Below are 7,335 nucleotides of genomic sequence, written 5' to 3'. Positions count from 1 at the left end.
TTGAGGTGTTCAGTTGTCCCATCCCTAATTATAGACCCCAGCAATTTCCCCACCCACCGATGTTATGTTAAACAGTCTATAATTCTCTGGTTCATCCATTTCACCCTTCTTAAAAAGCGGAATTGCAATTTTCCAATCCAGAGGGACTACTCCTGAATCTAGGGAACTCTGAAAGATTATAGTTAGGGAATCTACAATGTGCTTCCCTACTTTCTTCAACATCATTAAATAGAAACAATCAGGTCCTGGGGAATTGTCGATCTTTATTTCCATTCATTTCCTAGTTACTGATGCTGTACTTAATTATATTAAGCCATAGAATGCCTCCAGTGCAGAAGAAGGCCATTCGGCCTATTGAGTCTGCACCCACCCTCCGAAAGAGCACCCTGACCGGGCTCTCGCCCTATCCCTGAAACCTGGTAACCCCACCTAACCCACACAACCCTGGACACTAAGGGATAATTTAGCATGGTCAATCTACCTAACCTGCACATCTTTGGACTGTGGGAGGAAGCCAGAGCACCTGAAGGAAATTCACGCAGACACAGAGAGAACGTACAAACTTCACAAGACAGTCATCCAAGGCTGAAATTAGAACAAGAAGGAACAAAGAAAAGTACAGCACAGGAACAGGCCCTTCAGCCCTCCAAGTCTGCACCGACCATGCTGCCCGTCTAAACTAAAATCTTCTACACTTCCAGGGTCCGTATCCCTCTCTTCCCATCCTTTTCATGTATTTGTCAAGATGCCCTTAAACGTCATTATCGTCCCTGCTTCACCACCTCCTCCGGCGAGTTCCAGGCACCCACTACCTTTTATGTAAAAAAACTTACCTCGTATATCTCCTCTAAACTTTGCCCCTCGCACATTAAACCTATGCCCCCTAGTAATTGACCCCTCTACCCTGAGAAAAAGTCTCTGACTATCCACTCTGTCTATGCCCCTCATAATTTTGTAGACCTCTATCAGGTCACCCCTCAACCTCCTTTGTTCCAGTGAGAACAAACCAAGTTTATTCAACCTCTCCTCATAGCTGATGCCCTCCATACCAGGCAACATCCTGGTAAATCTCTTCTGCACCCTCTCTAAAGCCTCCACATTTTTCTGGTAGTGTGGCGATCAGAATTGAACACTATACTCCAAGTGTGGCCTAACTAAGGTTCGATACAGCTGCAACATGACTTGCCAATTCTTATACTCAATGCCCTGGCCAATGGAGGCAAGCATGCCGTATGCCTTTGTGACTACCTTCTCCACCTGTGTTGCCCTTTTCAATGACCTGTGGACCTGTACACCAAGATCTCTCTGACTGTCAATACTCTTGAGGGTTCTACCATTCACTGTATATTCCCTACCTGTATTAGACCTTCCAAAATGCATTACCTCACATATTCCGGATTAAACTCCATCTGCCATCTCGCCGCCCAAGTCTCCAAACGATCTAAATTCTGCTGTATCCTCTGACAGTCCTCATCGCTATCCGCAATTCCACCAAACTTTGTGTCATCCGCAAACTTGCTAATCAGACCAGTTACATTTTCCTCCAAATCATTTACATACACTATGAACAGCAAAGGTCCCAGCACTGATCCCTGCAGAACACCACTAGTCACAGCCCTCCAATCAGAAAAGCACCCTTCCATTCCTACTCTATTACCTAGCCAGTTCTGTATCCATCTTGCCAGCTCACCTCTGATCCCGTGTGACTTCACCTTTGTACCAGTCTGCCATGAGGGGCCTTGTCAAAGGCCTTGCTGAAGTCCATATAGACAACATCCACTATCCTACCTGCATCAATCATCTTTGTGACCTCCTCGAAAAACTCTATCAAGTTAATGAGACACGACCTCCCCTTCACAAAACCATGCTGCCTTTCGCTAATACGACCACTTGCTTCCAAATGGGAGTAGATTCTGTCTCGAAGAATTCTCTCCAGTAATTTCCCTACCACTGACGTAAGGCTCACTGGCCTGTAGTTCCCTGGATTATCCTTGCTACCCTTCTTAAACAAAGGAACAACATTGGCTATTCTCCAGTCCTCCATGACATCACCTGAAGACAGTGAGGATCGAAAGATTTCAAGGCCTCAGCAATTTCCTCTCTTGCCTCCTTCAGTATTCTGGGGAGATCCCATCAGGCCCTGGGGACTTATCCACCTTAATATTTTTCCAAGACTCCCAACACCTCGTCTTTTTGGATCTCAATGTGACCCACGCTATCTACACACCCTTCTCCAGACTCAACATCCACCAATTCCTTCTCTTTGGTGAATACTGATGCAAAGTATTCATTTAGTATCTCGCCCATTTCCTCTTGCTCCACACATAGATTCCCTCCCCTGTCCTTCAGTGGGCCAACCCTTTCCCTGGCTACCCTCTTGCTTTTTATGTACGTGTAAAAAGCCTTGGAATTTTCCTTAACCCTATTTGTCAAAGGCTTTTTGTGGCTCCTTTTAGCCCTCCTGACTCTTTGCTTAAGTTCCTTCCTACTTTCCTTATATTCCACACAGGCTTCATCTGTTTCAGCCTTCTAGCCCTGACAAATGCCTCCTTTTTTCTTTTTGACGAGGCCTACAATATCTCTCATTATCCAAGGTTCCCGAAATTTGCCATATTTATCCTTCTTCCTCACAGGAACATGCCGGTCCTGAATTCCTTTCAACTGACATTTGAAAGCCTCCCACGTGTCAGATGTTGATTTACCCTCAAACATCCGCCCCAATCTATGTTCTTCAGTTCCCGCCTAATACTGTTATAATTAGCCTTTCCCCAATTTAGCACATTCACCCTAGGACCACTCTTATCCTTGCCCACCAGCACTTTAAAGCTTACTGAATTGTGGTCACTGTTTCCGTAATGCTCCCCTACTGAAACTTTCACCACCTGGCCGGGCTCATTCCCCAATACTAGGTCCAGTACAGCTCCTTCCCTAGTTGGACTATCTACATATTGTTCTAAGAAGCCCTCCTGGATGCTCCTTACAAACTCTGCCCCGTCTAAGCCCCTAGCACTACGTGAGTCCCAGTCAATATTGGGGAAGTTAAAGTCTCCCATCACAACAACCCTGTTGTTTTTACTCCTTTCCAAAATCTGTCTACCTTTCTGCTCCTCTATCTCCCACTGGCTGTTGGGAGGCCTGTAGTAAACCCCCAACATCGTGACTGCACCCTTCTTATTCCTGATCTCTACCCATATAGCCTTGCTGTCCTCTTGAGGTGTCCTCCCGCAGTACAGCTATGATATTCTCCCTAACCAGTACGCAACTCCTCCACCCCTTTTACATCCCCCTCTATCCCGCCTGAAATAACTAAATCCTGACACGTTGAGCTGCCAATCCTGTCCTTCCTTCAACCAGGTCTCTGTAATGGCAACAACATCATAGTTCCAAGTACTAATCCAAGCTCTAAGTTCATCTGCCTTACCTGTTATATTTCTTGCATTTAAACATATGCACTTCAGACCACCAGTCCCGCTGTTTTCAGCAAGATCTCCCTGTCTGCTCTTCCTCAGAGCCATAGTGGCCCTATTTCCTAGTTCTTCCTCAATTTTTTCACCTTCTGACCTATTGCTCCGGTACCCACCCCCTGCCATACTAGGTTAAATCCTCCAGTGTGTTGCGGCCAGGATATTTATGCATCTCCAGTTTAGATGCAACCCGTCCTTATACAGGTCACACCTGCCCCGGAGGAGCTCCCAGTGGTCCAGATAACCGAAACCCTCCCTCCTACACCAGTTGTTTAGCCACGTGTTTAGCTGCTCTATCTTCCGATTTCTACAGTAAGAAGTCTTACAACACCAGGTTAAAGTCCAACAGGTTTGTTTCAAACACTAGCTTTCGGAGCGCAGCTCCTTCCTCAGGTGAATGAAGAGGTATGTTCCAGAAACATATATATAGACAAAGTCAAAGATGCAAGACAATGCTTTGACTGTGAGCATTTTCAGGTATCTTGTCTGCTTTCTTGCACCTTTGTAGAAACTTAATATCAGTGTCTATATGTGCAATCTTCTTGGAGATCCTTTCCACTTTGAGCCGGCAGTTTGCGGTGTCGATGGTAGCCATGATGTGGAGATGCTGGCGTAAGATAGTCATTGTTTCAGATAATGAATAAAATGTTGAACTTTAGAGTCATATCTGCAGAAAGCCAGCAACAAATGTTTCACAATGAATAGACAATTGTATTCCAGTGCATGTAGTAATAAAAATGTATCAATTAAGTAGTTACAGCAAGGTTGATGGCTAGCCATGGTGTGAGAACCCTTCTCACAGGGCAGCTCAAGTAGACATTAAATTATTTCTGACAGACACCAGTCAATCTTAAGTAATGGCCGACGAAAGAGAAAATGCTGGAAAATGTCAGCAGGTCCGGCAGCATCTGTAGGGAGAGAACAGAGCTAACGTATCGAGTCCAATGACTCTTTGTCAAAGCTGACAGACAGAGAAAGTGGGAAATATTTATACTGTGGAGTGAGAATGAAAGATGAGTCATAGCCACAGAAACCCCGGGAAACAGGGTGCTAATGGCCACAGAAACGAATGGGAAAGAGTGCTAATGGCAGTCCCCAGAGAGGACAAAAGATGTGATAGGTCAAACAGCAGGGAAACTAACATCAGAGGATGAACTGTAGATGTGGGGGGAGGGGAAGGGGGAAGCGAAGAGGAGAAAGGTGTAAGAAAGGTGGATAAGATTGTGCGGGGGGGGGGGAATTAAATATATATTAAGAAAGAAAGAAATGGTAAAAGACAGTTAAAATGAAATGAAAACAAATGGGTCGAGATGGGGTAGACCTGATCATCTGAAGTTGTTGAATTCGATGTTCAGGCCGGAAGGCTGTGGCGTGCCAAACCGGAAGATCAGATGCTGTTCCTCCAGTTTGTGTTGCACTTTACTGGAACATTGCAGCAGGCCAAGAACAGACATGTGGGCATGGGAGCAGGGTCTTTTGTTAAAATGGCAAGCAACAGGAAGGTCAGGGACCTGAATGCGCACAGAAGGAAGATGCTCAGCAAAGCGATCACCCAGTCTGCGTTTGGTCTCTCCGATATAGAGGAGACCACATTGGGAGCAGTGAATGAAGTCAATTGGAAGAGATGCAAGTGAAATGCTGCTTAACCTGGAATTAGTATTTTGGGCCTGGGATATTAAACATGGAAGAGGTAAAGGGACAGGTGTTACACCTTCTGCGATTGCATGGGAAGGTGCCATGGGTGATGGGAGAGATACTGGGTATGGTAGAGGAGTGGACTAGATTGTCTCGGAGGGAACGGTCTCTGTGGAATGCTGACAGAGGGAGTGAAGGGAAGATGTGTTTGGTGGTGGAATTACACTGGAGTTGCCGAAAATGGCAGAGGATATACGGAGGTTGGCGGGATGAAATGTGAGAATGAGGGGGACTCTATCCTTGTTCTGGGAGGGAGTGGAGGGGGCGAGGGTAGTGGCGCGGGAGATGGACCACACAACTTCACGGTTGAGGAAGAAGGAACACATTTTCGATGCACCATTTTGGAAAGTGGCATCATCGGAACAAATGTGACGGAGGCGAAGGAGTTGAGAGAAACGGATGGAGTGCTTACAGGGTATAGGGTGTGAAGAGCTGCAGTCCAGATAGCTGTGGGAGTAAGTGGGCGTGTAGTGGATATTAGTGGATAATCTATTGCCAGAAATGGAAACAGAAAGATCAAGGAAGGGAAGGGAAGTGTCTGAGATGGACCAGGTGAAAGTGATGGAAACTGGAAGCAAAGTTGATGAATTTTTCCAGGTCCGGGTGAGAGCATGACACAGCACCAAAATAGTCATCAATGTATCGGTAAAGGACTTGTGGGAGGGGGCCCGAATAGGCCTGCAACAAGGAATGTTCCACATACCCCATAAAAAGGCAAGTGTAGAACTCCAGATGTGGGATGGAAGTGTAGAGGGATTGCACATCCATGGTGAATAGAATGCGGTTAGGGCTGTGAACTGGAAGCTGTCAGTATGACACAGGGGCTGGTTTAGCAGGGCTAAATCGCAGGCTTTGAAAGCAGACCAAGGCAGGCCAGCAGCACGGTTCAATTCCCGTACCAGCCTCCCCGAACAGGTGCTGGAATGTGGCGACTAGGGGCTTTTCACAGTAACCATTTGAAGTCTACTTGTGACAATAAGCGATTTTCATTTTCATTCATTCATTTCATCAGAGGAATCCTGGGTGTAGGTGGGGAGGGAATGGACCAGAGGAGTGAGGATGGAGTCAAGATAAGAGGAAATAAATTTAGTGGGGCAAAAGCATGCTGACACAACAGGCCTGCTGGGACCATCCTTTTTGTGGATTTTGGGAAGTAGGTAAAAGCCGGCTGTTCGGGATTGGGAGACTATGAGGTTGGAAGCTGTAGGGGGAAGGCATCGAGGAAATGAGGTCGCTAATGGTGTTGGGAGATAATGCCTTGATGTTCAGTGGTCTGGTCATGGTCCAGGGGGAGGCAAGAGGAAGTATCTGAGAGTTGGCACTCAGCCTGTGAGGTAGAGGTCAGTGCGCCAGACAACAACAGCACATTCTGTTCATAACAGAAAGTTCTGTTATGAAAAGTTAAGTAATGGCCAATGTCTAATTAGTAAATTGCCCTCCAAGTAACATCTATTTGAACCAGCCAGGTGGTCTCAGCAGAGATTTAGAAACCATGCAAGTAAATGAGGGACTAGTCCTTGATAGGGATTCCCTTAAGAGTAAGACCTCGTGGTCAATGTTCCCCCCTGAGTCCCTACCTTTTCAAGTTCTTGAAACATTCCGTCTATTTATTTTAAAAGTGATTTCTTAATTGTATTTGAATATTTCATTTCTAAGTTTTGATGTAGTTCTTATGTAAGTGTGTTGAAGTGAATCATTTGGACACCTCCAATCAACTCTTATTTGGAAGATAGAATAAGAGATCCGACATCACCAAAACCGATTACCTGGTCATTATCAAATCGTTGTTGGCAAGAGGTTGCAATGCACAAATTGGACCGGTTTTCCTACATTACCACAGCGATCACACATCAAAAGCCCTTTATCGGATGCAAAGGGCTTTGGGGCATTCTAATGTTAAGGCGCTGCATAAGTGGAAATCTTTTTGTTGCCACCACCCTCAAGTCTGGTCGCTCCATTGACGACGCCCAATTAAACATTGCGTTTGGGCTCAATATCTGTAACGCCACTAATCTGACTAATAAAAAAAAGTACAGCCTGTCAGCCACGGCTAAAAATTAATTATGATCTCGGCTCCCTTTCCTTTGAAATGTGAGCGCACTGAATCTTCCCACCGTCCAACGGGAGAAAGCGTCGACAGCCGGTCAGTGACCACCAAGCGACCTTCCCTGAAAAA

Source organism: Scyliorhinus canicula, chromosome 6 (assembly GCF_902713615.1).
Source record: "Scyliorhinus canicula chromosome 6, sScyCan1.1, whole genome shotgun sequence".
Taxonomy (NCBI): Eukaryota; Metazoa; Chordata; class Chondrichthyes; order Carcharhiniformes; family Scyliorhinidae; genus Scyliorhinus; species Scyliorhinus canicula.
Note: the sequence above shows the minus strand (reverse complement) of the source record.